The sequence below is a fragment of the Caenorhabditis elegans genome, chromosome IV (genome assembly GCF_000002985.6).
Source record: "Caenorhabditis elegans chromosome IV".
Lineage (NCBI taxonomy): Eukaryota > Metazoa > Nematoda > Chromadorea > Rhabditida > Rhabditidae > Caenorhabditis > Caenorhabditis elegans.
In genome coordinates this window covers 15825673-15840702 of record NC_003282.8, presented here as the reverse complement: position 1 = coordinate 15840702, position 15030 = coordinate 15825673, and the positions used below count along the sequence as shown (strand labels likewise).

Here is a 15030-nt window from a genome sequence, read left to right as displayed (position 1 = left end):
ATTTCTTACGTTTCTTTCAAAATTCCGATCACGGCATTAAAATCTGGAATATTTTTGAATAAATTGTATTTTTTTTTGTTTTTGGCTTTTTAAAACAAATATTTCGCTGATTAGATAATGATAAAAAGTAATAGTTGTTAGTAGAGATGCACTCAAGATTTCTTGAGATATTTTTTTGTGACAATACTGTTTTATTATGTTTTGATAATAACTGTTAGTAATTAAAAATTAGTGTTTTTCCAAATATATCGTTCAGTAGTACCGTTAATCATTGATTAATTACTCCAAAATTTTTGATTGTTTCAAACAATCACGAAAAAGCAATTTGTTGAACTATGAAACTAAAAAAAAAACACAAAAATCGATTCATAAAACTACTTGAAACCCATTCTAACACCAAGAAAAGGAAGCACCTGATTGTTTGGCAGCACAATTTCAAGAATTTCCGTGATTTTATAATTTGAAAACTTATCTACAAAAATTTTAATTTAAAATACAATAAATCTAGGATACTTAATGTAAAAATTGATTTATCAAAACTAGAAAAACTGGACAATCTAAAGATCTTCGATTGATATGCTCAGTGAATGCTGTCTAAGTAAAAATGGGGAAACAGCAAAAAATGGTTTTGCATCATTTTCTATTATTTCTTTCAAGGTACCATATAATTTGAGACAGTTACTAAAAAAATATATTTTATATAAAACTTTGCAAATTTCAGGCCTGTTCACAGAAAGATGAATAATTTTGGGGTTTTAATTGTGTACGCAACATTAGTTTATAGATTTTTGAAAGAATTTTTTTTTGCACTTTCAACTTCTTCATTTACCAAATCTAGTGTTTTTCAAACTTGTTTCACATTCATAAAGTTTTATAAAACCTATAGAAATCTATTTAAAAGAAAGCGTTTTTTTTTTAAATTTTCAGTGAAATCATGTTTTTTTTTGAATTTAGTACATTTCGGAACCCACTTTTCAAGTCAACGAATTCAAATTTATTTGAATAAAATTAATAAAAAAAATCTTCATATTTTTTACCCGTTGTCCGCTATTCCTGAACACCAAATTTTATAATACATTTTCAATGTCTCGATTAAAGAAATATTTAACGTTAACAATTGATACAATTAAATTTCACAAAATTTTGAAAACTGCTCACCTTCCTCCTGGAATACTTATGAAATTTAAAAATCTGTCTAAGTTTTTAATATGAAAGGTTTAGAAGTGAGAATATTAAATTCCAGTTTTTAATCTTCAAGAAACACTTGTGGAACAGTAATACGTTTATTTGAGATTTTTAATATCTTCTGTTGGAAGGAAATGTTTTTCATATCATTTTTTATTTATTTTATCGGTGCAAAATGATTTTTTTCAAAAAAAAGCAAAGTCCTATTTCTATATTTTTGGTTTGATAAATTAACATTTTTAAATACTTTAAAAGAATTACTAGTATTTTTTTGCGAAAGTAAGCTACTTTTAACACATCTATGAAACAGTTGAAAAATCTAACCTCTAATAAAAAACATTTAGCTATTTGAATAAGACTTTTTGCGTTGTACATGTTTATTAAACGGATTTTGAATAAATATATTATGTTGCAAAGTTATTCAGGAAAAACAAACCAACTAAGGAAAAGATGTGCAAGTAGATTTTTCTAACTTTCTAAAATCGACACATCCATTACGTGCAACGTAAAATTTTTTGAACAGATCATGAAGTAAACAAGGCATAACATTAGAAATTTTTGCCGTATTTTAAAGTTTCTCTAAAAATAAATAAACTGCGTAGCGTACGGGAAAAAGACCGACATTTCACGGGTTCACTATGTTAACCACGGGGACGTGGCCTCTTAATAATTTATAAACGAATCAAAAATTGAGGAAGTCTATCCAAGTTTCCGAAATCATTGAAAAAAAACCTTTTGGGACTTATTAAAATTCAGAACACATACAAAACTAATTGTAGAAAATAGAAAATAAAAAATAACTTTTCACAATCAACGTAAATTTGACTGGATCTTTGCTAATATAATTCGACCTGCAATGACAAATCCCTGAAAAATATTTTTCCAATCTTTTGAAGAAAATAACAGAATGTGGAAACTTCCAAAATTTTGTAAGTTTGTATTAAAATGTATTTGAATATTGAAAAATTGACTGTTTCACATTCAGCATATGTTCAGATTTGAAAACGTGCTCATTGATCCAAGAATTCCAGTTTTCCACATTTCCAACCTAATTTCCAAATTTTCATAATCTATTTACTGAATCTATGTTTACTTTTTTTTCTCAAAGTTAACTGTTTCAATATTCCGTTATCTAAATTTTTAATCATAATTAAAACTCGCATTGTCAAAATGATAACATACCGTATTTTCTCTATACGGGTTCACGATGTGCATGAAAGTTTATGTCAGAAAAACAAACCGGGAACTGATTTCTGTAAAAAGATTCTGAAAATTTGAAGACTTCGTTGAAAATCTGGGAATGAGGATTAAGTTTCAGATTTTCTCGTAACAAAAACCTTAAGAATAAACGCTTTTTTCAAATTCGAATATATGCTGAATGTGAAATAGTCATATTTTCAAGTTTCAATCAAAATTTGAAACAAATTAAAACTTTTTTTAAAAAGTTATCACATTCTGTTATTTTCTTCGGGAGATTCGAAAAATATCGTTTTGGGTAATTTGTCAGATCAATGTATTCATATGGGGAACCCAGGAAATCTATTTGAAAATAAAAATCGATAAAAATCGGATCCTATAATTCGATATTAGTGATTCAGAAATTTACGTTTATTGTGAAACCGTATTTTTTGTTTTAAATTTGAAAAGTCCCAGAAAATGTTTTTATAAATTTAGATTTGTTTGGAAATTATTAGGGAACCAAATAATTTCCGACTCCAAATTTATATTTTTTTGTTTTGTTCATAAACTTGTAGTCTCATGTGACAGATCAACGTTAAAACTACAGGAAACATTCTAAAAATGGACTTTTACAAATATTGGAATTCTGATTTTCTATAAATACACTCTCTCACTTTTCTGGAAATCGAGAGAAGCGCATACATACTCTATAACCAATATGTACTTCTATGAAAACTGAATATGTAATACCACTGAAACAGTGAAAAATCTTTTAACAAATGAAACTTTTAAATAAAATCAAATTCTTTAAACACCAGTAAACTGAGTTGCGAAAGTTAAAATAAAGTTTTCAAAAACAAATACATTCTACGAACGATTAAATACAATGTTAAACAGTCCAAAACTAAACCAACTATCTGAAGCAGACAACAACAAAAAATTTCGGTACATATGGAAAATTCTTACAAAGAAGTTTTAGCTAAAACCCAGTTCAGAAACCTAAAAAATTTATTCCAAATTTCGAAATGTTCCTGTTTATTTTTGGAATAGTTTGAGCATTTAGTGCGTTTAATTTAGTGTAACTCTTACATAATGTCCTCACCAACTCCCAATCAAATACCGCTACCTAAATTCACATTTAAATGCATTTCAGACCAAAACGTCATAAAGATTGGAGACTATGGCGAAATTGTAGACGTACCAAGTATGTTGCTATATACTTGGAACATTGCCAATGCTACTTACATAAACAAAAGTACGGAACAAAGCATTCATTTTTACAAATAAAACCACTAAAGTTCACGTTTTTGTGGTTAATTGGAATTTAGAAAATTACGACATTTTGAGAGGAACGAAACCCATAAGTACCAAAATTTCACAAAATTATTTCTAGTTTCATTGTAACAGTGGAAATTTTAAAAAATGATAGTTGCTATTTACTGAATTTCCTTACATCGGTTCCAGTTTTTGCAGGTATTCGTGATTATGACATTACAATATTTGTAATGTTCAGAACATCATATTAATTTTTAATCAAGTCAAGGAATTTAAGCACTATTCGAAAATGTATTTTTCCTTTTCTGGGTTGATTTTTGCTCACAAAAAACGAACTTTTCTCGTAACAGTACCAATGATTAAATTAGAAAAAATTCATTTCAATCAAGTGTGAAACCGTCATCTAATTGTGCATTTTCAAATTTTTGAGCAAATGTTTTTTTTTCAATTTATAAACGCTTTTAATTCTAATCTATAAAAATAAATAAATGCTTCAACTCTTCTATATAGGTAATAAGTTTCTGTCCTTACAATAAACTTAGACTCAAATATCTGTGCTGATACATTATATCTAAAACTATAACTCTATAACTATATATATATATATATATATACCAGCCGTGGACCGCACCTTCGGCGCGGCCCCCGACTTCTGGGGCTGAAAATTAATTTTTTATGAAACTACCGTAACCCTACTGTATTCCTACCGTACCACTACTGTACCACTACAGTACCCCGACATCCCTACACTAACCCTAACTCACTATCCCTCCAGAAGCCAAAACTTCACAGACTACAAAGACTACATAGACTACAAACTATGGACACACAGAATAAGCGCCTTATATATAGTAAATGATATATCTATATACCTATATATAACTGTATATATAGATATCTATAACTTTTTTTTTTTTCTCGAAGTGTAAATTTTAAAAAATGTAGAAGAAGAAACAAGTATGAAAAAACATAAAAATTGTTAAACTTCTAGTACCAGCAATTTGTTGCGTTATCAGTGACTCATTAGGAGTTCAAAGTAAAAAATGACAAAAAAATTACACTTCTGAAAATCTACTGTTTCATTGTGTTTTGATAAAAAACAGTTAATTTAGGAGGTGATGTTATTTGAATCAGACGACTGTATTCTTTCCATTAAACCCGCTGAAATAATAATTGTTCTTGAAACTAAATTTCAAGCCGACGTCGTTAAAACTCTTTCAGTCGGATTTTCGGTTTAGTCCAGTTTGTCAAAAAAATTATAAACATTGTCAAAATTGTTTTCGAAAATTTCTCAACGTCTATTTAAAAAATCATTATATTTTTTAATTTACTAGTTAATAATTATTGATCATGACTGTCATTAAGGCAAAAATGTTGAAACAGCGAAAAAAAATTTCACTGTTTTCCAATTTACCTTCTCGATGCACCAATTTGAACATTTTGCATCTGTTTTTTTTAAAAGATTTAATGCAAAAATAAAACTGTGTTGTTTGTTTTGATTATTCTTCAATTTATTCAATCAACTCAAAAAAAATTGCACTGTTTCAAAGAGTTGTTAAAGTTTGGTTAAAAATTAAGTTTTTTAAAGTCACAAATTTTGCATTTTACAGCTATTAATCATACAAACATTCAAATCAAGTTATATCAATTCGCAATCTTCAATTCTTGAAAAAGTGTTGTGAAACAGGAAAAGCCAATTTTTTGGAAAAATTTTGATTTTTAATTAAATTTTCAAATTTCTCAATTGAAAACAGGTCGAAAAATTCCATAAAATAGTGAAAAAATTGATTATGCATTTTCAAAACTTTAACTTAAGCTTCAAGATTTCAATTGAGACAGATGAAAAATATTTATCTGAGAAGATTATTTTCTGAAATGAGAGTTTTCATACAGAAAAAGGAACCATTACTTATTGTTAGACAGTTTTCTGACTAAAAAAACTGGTAAAAACTGATCTAGAATGAATATGAAACCAACTTGAAAATGTTGATTTTCTTGGGGGTCAACGTCCTTTCTCATTAGTTTTATAAGAGTACGAATTCTTTCCAACATATATCGCCTAAAATTTCAAATTTCCAACTAGAAGCGAAGCCTGAACGATTTATTTTGAAGATGAACTATTCTTAACTTATTTGTGAAACAGTGAAAAATTATCTTGCAAAATTTTGTTCAAAGAATGTGTTTCCCAAAGCTTTTAATATATATTTGTTTGCAATTTGAACGCTATCAAATGATTTTAAATCATTGCAAAAGTTGTCCGGAAAACCCCAACCCATTAACAAAACTGTTTGACAGCCAATACTTGACACAGTAGAAGCTTGGAAAAAAATTCAACACAGATAAACTTGAACAATCTCTTTTTGCCAGACGAATTGAAAACCTGATAAGCTTCTTTTCTTTCAAAACTGATTTTTATGCAGATTTTGATAAATATTATTACAATTTTCTCAATATCGATTGAATACAAATTATCGAAAAATACACAATCACTAATGAAAACTGTGCACCAAGAATAAGAAGAAAACTTGAAAATGTTAAAAATTTGAGGAAAAAAATTCAGTTTGCTGAGAAAATAGGAAAGAAACTAAAACTGAGTTGTCATGCAAACCCTTAAGCTTTAAAAATGTATAAAATTAACTTTCAAATACTTCAAAAACATTTACTGTTACGAAAGTTGTTTTGTTGCGATACTGTTTAACGTTTGACTTGTTTGAGTATTTTCGAAGCTTGTTTGACAAAATTAATCGAAATAAAAATCATAAAAAGAACTTGAAAAACCAAATTATTCAATGTATTTTAAAAAATCCATTGGACTTTTCACACGGCTACCAAAACAATTCAATAGTGAATTCGTATGAAAATTTCTACTGTTATCATACGCTCATAAATTTATCAAAAATATTCTGCAAAGTTGTTTCCTACGAATTATTTATTATTATAGACAAACTCTGGGTATTGAGTTTGTCTATAATGTGACAATTTTTGGTCATTGGTCTAATTCTTGTAGCTCGCAACTATTGTCTTAAACTGATTGTGAAACCATGAATTTTTCAAATTGAAAACTGAAATAATTTCTAAAATTTTGAATCCGTTCTTAATTTTTAAAACTTTCAACATTTCGATAGTACATAATATTCTGTCAGGAAAGATTAGTGCGGAAATATAAGTGAAATTCAACCTTTTGATTTGTTTTCAAAACACTTTCTAGACCATAGAACCAATAAACATATTTTAAAAAATATGAAGTTATTGTGAAACCGTTGAATTTTGAAATTTTCACATTAATTTTCTGTTGAAAGTCTGAAATAATTTTCTCCAATTTAAATGACTGAGAACTTTCAAATAACAAATTTTGAGAGATTCAACATTATATTATTTTTGCAAGAGATTGGACAAATATTGGAAATAACATTCTATGGTATGTTAGAAAAAATACAAAAAAAATGCATAGCTATGATAGCTAGTAAATATAATTTTAAAACAAAACTTGATATTGATTGTGAAACTTTAAAAGTCTAAAATATTTGGTAAAATGCAAATAATTTCATCGTTTGTGAAATACTTTCGAATTGAGATCATTCATAACTTTCATTTAAAGTAGAAATAGTGAAACGGTAGATTTTTTGGAATACAAATCATATGAAATTATTTGCTGCGTATATTTTAATCGTGATTGTCGAAAAAAATGAGGGCGTTTATTTATAGAAAATTAGCCTTTCCATAGTTGTAAAAGTCAATTTTTTGATTACTTCCGGTAGCTTTAACGTTGATCTGTGACATGAGACAACGAATTTGGCAACCACTATATCCTGCAATTATATTTGGAACTTGAAACTTCAGTAAATTGCGTATTGAAAATTAAAATAAAATTTCCAATAAAAAACCCGTTCAACGAATTCTCAGTTTCTTTTTTATTGATTTGTACTCTCAAGAACTCGATATTTAATAAACGCATTTTTCAAATTTGAATAAATCCTGAATATGAAACCGTCGAAGTTTCAGTTCTCAAATGTATTTTGAAGCATTTTCTACAAATCTGAATTATTGAAAAATTTGGAAATTGAAACATTTCAAGAGACTGGTTTAAAAAAAGGTACTTCGGCAATTAACTTGGACTAGCAATGAATAAATGATGGATTTAAGAATATTCATGAGAGATATGAATCCATTTTCATTAAAATTTTACAAACGGTTTCGACGATTTGATACAATTTTGAATAGGTTAAAAATAAACAAAAACTTCAATGAAAGATGAACAAATTATTTTTAATTTTAAAATTGCGTTTAATTCTTGTCTATGGAAATAAATAACTGCTTCAACTCTTCTATATAATTTATAACTTTCTGTCCTTACAGTAGAACAGCGTGTTGATGCATTATAAGCTGTAACTTATTTTTCCTCAAAATGCAAAATTGCAGAAAAAGAAACAAATATGAGGGAGCATAAAAATTGTTGAATATCTACAATTGGTAAATTGGTACGTTTTCAGTAAAACATTGGAGGTTTTAAGTAAAGTGTGACAAAAAATTACACTTATGGAAATCTACTGCTTCATTGTGTTTTGATAAACAAGAAACTAGTGAACAGTTTATACACGATCAGTAGGTGAAAAAAAATTACAAAGCGTCATTTTCGAATTTCTATTCAAGAATCTGGTTTTTTTTGTATTTTTCGAAGTCCCAACAAAAAAATCAAAGGAAACGGCCAAAAAATTATATACGATTACCCAAATACGGATAAATCGAATTTTTGGTTCAGTCCTGTTGGCCAAAAAAAATTATAAGCATTTAAAAATTGTTTTTGAATATTTCTCAACGAAGATTCAAAATACAAGAAAATAATTATATTTTGTTTTTAATTCATCAGATTTAAGCAAACAATTGCCAGGAATGGCTACGATTATTAAAGTGAACATGTTGAAACATCGGCCAAAATTTTTCACAGTTGTCAAATTCAATTTCTCGGAGCACGATGCAATTGGACATTATGCGGATTTTATTTTGAGCGATTCAATGAAAATACATTTTGCACTTTTTTACTGTTTCAAAAAGTTGATAATGATTGCTTCATAAAATACTCTATTAGTGACACATCGGTTTAATGAGAAAAAATTGTTCACAAACAAATTAAAAATTTGCCTTTGTATGAATAAATGTTCAAAATCAGTCGGGCATTTATTTGGATAAATTAGGTTTTTTAATAATCGGAAGTTTCGCGTTGTACAATTTTCAAGTTAATTAACAACACATACAAACGAACTATTATTAATATGCAATCTTCAATCCTTGAAAAAGTATTGTAAAACAGTAAAAATAGTTTGAATTTTTTTCAATAAAATTCTCAAATTTCGTATTCCGCTTAAAAATGTATTCTAGAAATATATACCGTATTTCTTCTATTAGTATGGCCTCCCTACTAGACTTGCACTCCCTATTAGTATTGCATCTTGAACACCCTTCGAAAATTAGAATTGCACTCCCTATTAGTGTTGCACTCCCTAATAGTCTTGCGTCTACTTTTTTTGGTACAAACCCACCTCACAAATTTTGAGATTTTAACAACATTTTTTGCCTAATTTGCAACAATTTTTAGTAAAATTTCAATGAAGTTGAAGTTATTGTACCTTTTTGTTGCAATTACATTCAAATTTTCTGAATTTTTACATAAGATGCGAGTTTTTTCAGAAAAAAAATAGTGAGCTCAAAGTCAGAAAATTGTTCTGAAAATTAGTATTGCACTCCCTAATAGTCTAGCATTCCCTATTAGTATTGCAAGCGGGAAGATCATCGAAAAATAGTATTGCAGCCATATTAATAGAAGAAATACGGTACTTACTGGTACATACGTATACTTATTAGTGGGCAAATGAAAAACTAATTGAAAATGTCCGGGAAAATTCCACACAGTATTTTTTGAATATATACAATATATTCGATATAATAATATATATTCGAAGGTAATTAATATTCGAAAACGCTCGCGGGCGGTCGATCGACTTGGCACGATGCCAAGTAGTTATAGACGCTTGGGGGTCGTCACGAGCGCGCTACCGTAGTTTGGCGCGCGATTGAAAAATGAATATTTGGTGTTTTAATAGGTATTTGATGAATACTGAACGGATTTGAATGAAATAAAATGTAATTAAGAGATAATAATTTATGGTATAATTCCCCAGTGCGCTCGAGCTGATATAGGTTAAGAATAGTGGGCTATTCCGTAGGACCCTATATCAGAGCACTGTTAGGTTGTCGAGATTGGCCCTCGAAGGGCAGAATCGACAACATAGAGACACCTAGAATATAAAATATTGAAAATAAGTTTTAAATATTCAATAAAAGTTTGACAATTAAAATGAAACCTTTCGCAACCTAATTTCTCATTATTTGTGGAAAAATTTGTTTAACAAAATCATGAAAGGACTGATCTAGAATGAATATGAAATCAATTTGAAAATGTTGATTTTCTGGGGGGAAAAAGAGTCAACGTCTTTTTTTCTAACATAATAGTTTTATAAAAGTACAAATTCTCTCCAGCATATATCGCCAAAAACTTCAATTTTTCAAGCAGAAGCGAAGTCTGAACGATTTATTTTGAAGATGAACTATTTTTAACTTATTTGTGAAACAGTTGACAATTATCTTGCAAAATGTTGTTCAAAGAATGTGTTTCCCAAAGCTTTTAATATATATATTTCCTTGCAATTTCAACGATATCGAATGAATTTAAATTATTGCAAAGGTTGTCCGGATAAAAACTATTAATTAAAAAATGTTTAGCAGCCCATATAAAAACAACTTGACACAGTAGAAACTTGAGAAAAAATTGAACAGAGAAAAAACTTGTACTATTACTTTTTGTCTGACGAATTGAAAATTTTCAAAGCTGTTTTTATGCAGATTTTGATTTATTTCATCACAATTTTTACAAAATTAAATTAAAAGACGTACCCAGTAATAAAAAACTATGCACCAAGAATAAGAAGGCAACTTGAAAATGTTGAAAATTTGAGAAAAAAATATTTTCTATAATAAGTTTTCACGTAAGGCACGATAACTGAGTTGCCATTCAAGTGAACGTGAAAATTGAGTCTTAAAATAAAGAAATTTAACTTCCAAATACTGCAAAAAAATTACTGTTACGCCGTGTTTATTTAATTTTTTGTTTAGAAAATTGTATTGTTATCTTAGTGAGCTGTATTTTACTAAAACACATTTTTGAACCACTTAAAAAAAGAAATGAAAAAATAAAAAGAGAAGATATTAAATTTTTACCTTCGAAAAACCTTGAAAATCAGCCATTCCCTGTTTTTTTAGACAGTTAAAAAATCTTTTTTGTCCATTTTTGAAGTTTCTTTGCAAAATTAATTAAAATAAAACTCATAAACGAATTTGAAAAAACGAATTATTCAATACGTTTTAAAAATTCATTGGACTTTCCACACGACTACCAAAAAAATCCAAAATCAAAAACAAATTCAATATTGACTTTGTTTCAAAATGTCTATTGTTATCAAACGTTTATAAGTATTTCAGAAATTTTCTGCAATGTTCTTTGATCTAAATTTTTAATAATAAGCTTACTTTTCACGATTTGGAACACTTAAAAAACAGTTTAAGAAGTATTGCAAAAATTACTACATTACTGATTGAAGCAGTTAGACAACTAATATAATAACAACTTGAAACATTATAAACTTGGGAAAAATGTTTAAAAAAACTTAAATTATCTCTATTCATCTGACGAATTGAAAACCTGACAATTTCATTTTTGGGAGTGCTGGCGAATTCAAGCTTCTTGAAAATGTGACGTCACCTAAAGGGTGATGCATTAGAAATTGGCGCAATTTCTGAGATCAAAAGGGAGAGCGGGCTCTCTAATCATTGTAGTTATGCATTGTTTTTGTTTTATTGTCGAAAAATCGCAAAACGTAAAAACTTGAGTTTCGCTGCAAAAAAATTCCAGTTGGAAACTAAAAAAACAAATCTGAAACTTTTCGTGAATTTATTCAGAAAATTCAAAAACTAGCATGGAAATCTGGAAAATGGAAAAAGTTTCAGATTCGTTCAAAAAAAAAATTAGCTGGATTTTCGCAGTGTTTAATGAAAATTGTGTAAATTTGCCAAATTAAAATAACTATTAAAACCAACTATTAAAATAAAGTCGAAAAAGTATCAGCTTAAAAATTTTTACAGTTTCTACATTCTATTATATTTTGGAGATTTTTTTTGGAGATTTTTTTTTTTGGGAGATTTGGTCAATTATTGTGAAAAATATGACAATTTAAGAGATCCACGACTAAAATTAATTCTAACTTTGAAAATATCGAAAATATTAGAATTTATAGAAAATATTCATAAAGGGGAAAAAAATAATTATCTCGTTTTTGTCTGGTCATTTCAAAACTAAACTATTCAACTGACATGATATCGTGAGTGAATTTTGCATAAATTAGTCAATTTTGGACAATGTAATACATGTAGCTTGCAACTAATCAGGGCTGTTGCAAAAAAAATTTTCGACCAAAAAACAAAAAATTTTTTGGTCGAACTTTGGACCAAAAAACAAAAAACAAGCGAATTTTTGAAAAAAAACCAAAAAAAAATTCAAAGTTTGACGGAAGGTTTTTTGTTCTTATTTGTTTAATTTTTGCTGAATCAGTGTTATAATTTATTTTTTGGTTTTGTTTTTGTTTTTTGGTCTCAAAAATCAAAAAAACCAAAAAATCAATTTTTCCAAAAAAAACCGAAAAAAAACAGCCCTGCAACTAATGTATTAAACTGATTGTGAAACCGTACTTTTTTTTATTTGAACACTGCAACAATTTCTACAAGATTGAATTACTGGAAAAGTTCCTTTCATAATTTTTAAAATTTTAAGCATTTGGATAGTATATAATATTTTGTCAGGAATTATTAGTGCGGAAATTGCAGTGAAATCCAGCCGTTTGCTTTGTTTTCAGCAAACGTCTAAAACGAGGAACTCAATAAAAATATTTTTCAAGCATGAAATTCAGGAATTTCACAAATTCTAAAAGTTTCAACATTATGTCATTTTTTTGCCTGAGACTTATTAACATACGTTTAAAAAAAACTTGTGTTGATTGTACAAACCGGCAAACTTGAAATATAATACCAAATTAATTTCCAGCATTTAAAAACAAAACAATCGGTGCAAAACTTCATGTTTCTCGAAAAGCTTCCAGTTGGCAAATTTTTAATGTTTCAACATTTTTTTATGTATTCCATAAATTTTTTGTCAAATATTCATTTTCAAAAACCGTATCGTATATTCAATTTTTATGAAAATTTTCACAACCAATTTGATAGTTTTTAATCAAAACATTTGCAATTTTCATTTTATGTAAAAACCAGCCGTTGACCGCACCTATGGCGCGGGCAACGACTGGCACCATTAAAAGTATTTGACACACATACACTTCCAGAATTTTCTCGATTTTTCTAGAAAGTTCTGGAACATTCCAGAATTTTACCGATTTTTCTAGAAAGTTCTGGAACGTTCCAGAATTTTCTCGATTTTTCTAGAAAGTTCTGGAACGTTCCACAATTTTCTCGATTTTTCTAGAAAGTTCTGGAACACTCCATACTTTTCCCAATTTTTATAGAAAGTTCTGGAACATTCCAGAATTTTACCGATTTTTCTAGAAAGTTCTGGAACACTCCAGAATTTTCTCGATTTTTCTAGAAGGTTCTGGAACATTCGAGAATTTTTTCGAAATTTCCAGAAGATTCTAGATTTCCAGTATTTTAGAATTTTCAGAAAATTTAAATTTCCCTCCAAAATTTTTTTCTCAGAAAATTTAAATTACCCGCCAAAATATTTTTCACAGAAAATTTAAATTTCCCGCCAAAATATTTTTTTCAGAAAATTTAAATTTCCCTCCAAAATTTTTTTTCCAGAAAATTTAAATTTCCCTCCAAAATTTTTTTTTCAGAAAATTTAAATTTCCCTCCAAAATATTTTTTCAGAAAATTTAAATTTCCCGCCAAAATATTTTTCACAGAAAATTTAAATTTCCCGCCAAAATATTTTTCACAGAAAATTTAAATTTCCCGCCAAAATTTTGGGTCTCACCACGATGGGTCTCACAACGATGGGTTTCACCACGATGGGTCTCACCACGATGGGTCTCACCACGATGGGTCTCACCACGATGGGTCTCACCACGATGGGTCTCACCACGATGGGTCTCACCACGATGGGTCTCACCACGATGGGTCTCACCACGATGGGTCTCACCACGACGGGTCTCACCACGATGGGTCTCACCACGATGGGTCTCACCACGACGGGTCTCACCACGGTGGGTCTCGCCACGATGGGTCTCACCACGATGGGCCTCGCCACGATGGGTCTCGCCACGATGGGTCTCGCCACGATGGGTCTCGCCACGATGGGTCTTTCTTTTTTTGGATTTTCTAGAATTTTCCAGAAGGTTTTAAAGCTTTTCAGAATTTTCCAGAAGGTTCTGGAACATTCTAGAATTTTCCAGAAATTCCCAGAAGGTTCTGGAACATTTCAGAATTTTCCCGAAGTTTCCAATTTCCCTTCCAAAGACGGAAAATCAATTTTTCCCAAACTACAGTAATCCTATAGTACTCCTACAGTACTCCTACAGTACTACTACAGTACCCCGACCATATCCCACTACTAACCCCAAACCTATATCTCTTCAAAAGACAAAAACTCAATTTTTCCTAAGCTACAGTAATCCTACCGTACTCCTACAGTACTCCTACAGTACTACTACAGTACCCCGACCATATCCCACTACTAACCCCAAACCTATATCTCTTCAAAAGACAAAAACACAATTTTTCATAAACTACAGTAATCCTACCGTACTCCTACAGTACTACTACAGTACCCCGACCATATCCCACTAATAACTCCAAACCTCTATCTCTTCAAAAGACAAAAACTCAATTTTTCCTAAACTACAGTAATCCTACCGTACTCCTACAGTACTACTACAGTACCCCGACCATATCCCACTACTAACTGCTCCAAATTTGAATACAACAATTTAGCTAAACACCGTTCTCTGAGTTGACCAAAAATTTTTAAATTAAAATTTTTCAGCCAAACTCAACAAAATTCAAAACAAAAACTACTAACAAATTTTAAAACAACTAACAAATAACAAATCCAAAAAATTCAACAAAAAATTAAAATGTGTCAGCTTCTGGTCAAGCAGCCAAAAAATAACTCATCTGAGTCAACTTGTTTAATTCTTCTTTTTTCCTATTCTGATTTCTAAAAATTAATATTTAAATCGCGCGCTTGCAATTCTACAATTTGTGTGAAATATTTACATTGCCAAATGTGTTATATTTGTATATTATTTTCATTCGATTTTTTTCACATAAAAA

At 29.1% G+C, this 15030-nt stretch overlaps 66 non-coding genes across 66 annotated transcripts; 27 read left to right on the top strand and 39 right to left on the bottom strand.

The window, feature by feature from the left end:
- The first annotated feature begins 10 nt into the window (after positions 1-10).
- On the top strand, positions 11-31 carry 21ur-13984. The gene has a single exon (NR_064425.1).
- 21ur-7451 lies at positions 12-32 on the top strand. Its single transcript, NR_064424.1, has one exon.
- Positions 33-232: 200 nt separating this feature from the next.
- On the top strand, positions 233-253 carry 21ur-7845. Its single transcript, NR_064423.1, has one exon.
- On the top strand, positions 236-256 carry 21ur-8704. The gene has a single exon (NR_064422.1).
- 21ur-6804 lies at positions 255-275 on the bottom strand. Its single transcript, NR_064421.1, has one exon.
- Positions 276-550: 275 nt separating this feature from the next.
- On the bottom strand, positions 551-571 carry 21ur-5911. The gene has a single exon (NR_064420.1).
- A 550-nt stretch (positions 572-1121) lies between these two features.
- 21ur-7576 lies at positions 1122-1142 on the top strand. The gene has a single exon (NR_064419.1).
- A 66-nt stretch (positions 1143-1208) lies between these two features.
- On the bottom strand, positions 1209-1229 carry 21ur-10706. The gene has a single exon (NR_064418.1).
- Positions 1230-1427: 198 nt separating this feature from the next.
- On the bottom strand, positions 1428-1448 carry 21ur-7309. Its single transcript, NR_064417.1, has one exon.
- Positions 1449-1667: 219 nt separating this feature from the next.
- Positions 1668-1688, bottom strand: 21ur-4780. Its single transcript, NR_064416.1, has one exon.
- A 342-nt stretch (positions 1689-2030) lies between these two features.
- 21ur-247 lies at positions 2031-2051 on the top strand. The gene has a single exon (NR_064415.1).
- Positions 2032-2052, top strand: 21ur-15029. The gene has a single exon (NR_064414.1).
- 21ur-13879 lies at positions 2039-2059 on the bottom strand. Its single transcript, NR_064413.1, has one exon.
- A 139-nt stretch (positions 2060-2198) lies between these two features.
- 21ur-14246 lies at positions 2199-2219 on the top strand. Its single transcript, NR_064412.1, has one exon.
- On the top strand, positions 2203-2223 carry 21ur-2979. Its single transcript, NR_064411.1, has one exon.
- Positions 2224-2342: 119 nt separating this feature from the next.
- On the top strand, positions 2343-2363 carry 21ur-13349. The gene has a single exon (NR_064410.1).
- Positions 2364-2508: 145 nt separating this feature from the next.
- 21ur-1211 lies at positions 2509-2529 on the bottom strand. The gene has a single exon (NR_064409.1).
- A 13-nt stretch (positions 2530-2542) lies between these two features.
- On the bottom strand, positions 2543-2563 carry 21ur-10129. Its single transcript, NR_064408.1, has one exon.
- Positions 2564-3056: 493 nt separating this feature from the next.
- Positions 3057-3077, bottom strand: 21ur-10623. The gene has a single exon (NR_064407.1).
- 21ur-145 lies at positions 3060-3080 on the bottom strand. Its single transcript, NR_064406.1, has one exon.
- Positions 3061-3081, bottom strand: 21ur-12844. The gene has a single exon (NR_064405.1).
- A 143-nt stretch (positions 3082-3224) lies between these two features.
- On the bottom strand, positions 3225-3245 carry 21ur-11506. Its single transcript, NR_064404.1, has one exon.
- Positions 3246-3865: 620 nt separating this feature from the next.
- On the bottom strand, positions 3866-3886 carry 21ur-4348. The gene has a single exon (NR_064403.1).
- Positions 3887-3970: 84 nt separating this feature from the next.
- On the bottom strand, positions 3971-3991 carry 21ur-9706. Its single transcript, NR_064402.1, has one exon.
- A 181-nt stretch (positions 3992-4172) lies between these two features.
- On the top strand, positions 4173-4193 carry 21ur-6314. Its single transcript, NR_064401.1, has one exon.
- Positions 4194-4758: 565 nt separating this feature from the next.
- Positions 4759-4779, top strand: 21ur-3016. The gene has a single exon (NR_064400.1).
- 21ur-6016 lies at positions 4762-4782 on the top strand. Its single transcript, NR_064399.1, has one exon.
- 21ur-11415 lies at positions 4765-4785 on the top strand. Its single transcript, NR_064398.1, has one exon.
- Positions 4786-4955: 170 nt separating this feature from the next.
- On the bottom strand, positions 4956-4976 carry 21ur-13647. Its single transcript, NR_064397.1, has one exon.
- Positions 4977-5053: 77 nt separating this feature from the next.
- 21ur-10401 lies at positions 5054-5074 on the bottom strand. Its single transcript, NR_064396.1, has one exon.
- On the bottom strand, positions 5057-5077 carry 21ur-12178. The gene has a single exon (NR_064395.1).
- Positions 5078-5479: 402 nt separating this feature from the next.
- On the top strand, positions 5480-5500 carry 21ur-8559. The gene has a single exon (NR_064394.1).
- A 58-nt stretch (positions 5501-5558) lies between these two features.
- On the bottom strand, positions 5559-5579 carry 21ur-8328. The gene has a single exon (NR_064393.1).
- Positions 5580-5714: 135 nt separating this feature from the next.
- Positions 5715-5735, bottom strand: 21ur-2857. The gene has a single exon (NR_064392.1).
- Positions 5736-6107: 372 nt separating this feature from the next.
- On the bottom strand, positions 6108-6128 carry 21ur-2259. The gene has a single exon (NR_064391.1).
- A 221-nt stretch (positions 6129-6349) lies between these two features.
- 21ur-10950 lies at positions 6350-6370 on the top strand. The gene has a single exon (NR_064390.1).
- A 181-nt stretch (positions 6371-6551) lies between these two features.
- Positions 6552-6572, top strand: 21ur-5239. Its single transcript, NR_064389.1, has one exon.
- Positions 6555-6575, top strand: 21ur-1987. The gene has a single exon (NR_064388.1).
- A 40-nt stretch (positions 6576-6615) lies between these two features.
- On the bottom strand, positions 6616-6636 carry 21ur-11220. The gene has a single exon (NR_064387.1).
- Positions 6637-7186: 550 nt separating this feature from the next.
- On the bottom strand, positions 7187-7207 carry 21ur-473. Its single transcript, NR_064386.1, has one exon.
- 21ur-4416 lies at positions 7188-7208 on the bottom strand. Its single transcript, NR_064385.1, has one exon.
- Positions 7209-7408: 200 nt separating this feature from the next.
- On the bottom strand, positions 7409-7429 carry 21ur-14994. The gene has a single exon (NR_064384.1).
- Positions 7410-7430, bottom strand: 21ur-12957. Its single transcript, NR_064383.1, has one exon.
- Positions 7431-7563: 133 nt separating this feature from the next.
- On the bottom strand, positions 7564-7584 carry 21ur-4288. Its single transcript, NR_064382.1, has one exon.
- On the bottom strand, positions 7565-7585 carry 21ur-14631. The gene has a single exon (NR_064381.1).
- Positions 7586-7792: 207 nt separating this feature from the next.
- 21ur-9640 lies at positions 7793-7813 on the bottom strand. The gene has a single exon (NR_064380.1).
- Positions 7814-7995: 182 nt separating this feature from the next.
- On the top strand, positions 7996-8016 carry 21ur-3565. Its single transcript, NR_064379.1, has one exon.
- 21ur-15675 lies at positions 7997-8017 on the top strand. The gene has a single exon (NR_064378.1).
- Positions 8018-8498: 481 nt separating this feature from the next.
- 21ur-9625 lies at positions 8499-8519 on the bottom strand. Its single transcript, NR_064377.1, has one exon.
- On the bottom strand, positions 8500-8520 carry 21ur-1373. The gene has a single exon (NR_064376.1).
- A 202-nt stretch (positions 8521-8722) lies between these two features.
- On the top strand, positions 8723-8743 carry 21ur-15311. Its single transcript, NR_064375.1, has one exon.
- Positions 8726-8746, top strand: 21ur-1454. The gene has a single exon (NR_064374.1).
- A 134-nt stretch (positions 8747-8880) lies between these two features.
- On the bottom strand, positions 8881-8901 carry 21ur-4311. The gene has a single exon (NR_064373.1).
- On the bottom strand, positions 8884-8904 carry 21ur-13621. The gene has a single exon (NR_064372.1).
- Positions 8905-10199: 1295 nt separating this feature from the next.
- Positions 10200-10220, bottom strand: 21ur-65. Its single transcript, NR_064371.1, has one exon.
- Positions 10221-10376: 156 nt separating this feature from the next.
- On the bottom strand, positions 10377-10397 carry 21ur-6202. The gene has a single exon (NR_064370.1).
- On the bottom strand, positions 10381-10401 carry 21ur-11036. The gene has a single exon (NR_064369.1).
- Positions 10402-10569: 168 nt separating this feature from the next.
- 21ur-4456 lies at positions 10570-10590 on the bottom strand. The gene has a single exon (NR_064368.1).
- Positions 10591-10816: 226 nt separating this feature from the next.
- On the top strand, positions 10817-10837 carry 21ur-10084. Its single transcript, NR_064367.1, has one exon.
- On the top strand, positions 10820-10840 carry 21ur-8036. Its single transcript, NR_064366.1, has one exon.
- A 348-nt stretch (positions 10841-11188) lies between these two features.
- Positions 11189-11209, top strand: 21ur-13299. Its single transcript, NR_064365.1, has one exon.
- A 48-nt stretch (positions 11210-11257) lies between these two features.
- Positions 11258-11278, bottom strand: 21ur-8217. Its single transcript, NR_064364.1, has one exon.
- Positions 11261-11281, bottom strand: 21ur-2467. Its single transcript, NR_064363.1, has one exon.
- A 462-nt stretch (positions 11282-11743) lies between these two features.
- 21ur-9381 lies at positions 11744-11764 on the bottom strand. The gene has a single exon (NR_064362.1).
- A 111-nt stretch (positions 11765-11875) lies between these two features.
- Positions 11876-11896, top strand: 21ur-12592. The gene has a single exon (NR_064361.1).
- A 1007-nt stretch (positions 11897-12903) lies between these two features.
- 21ur-6959 lies at positions 12904-12924 on the top strand. Its single transcript, NR_064360.1, has one exon.
- The last annotated feature ends 2106 nt before the right edge of the window (positions 12925-15030 follow it).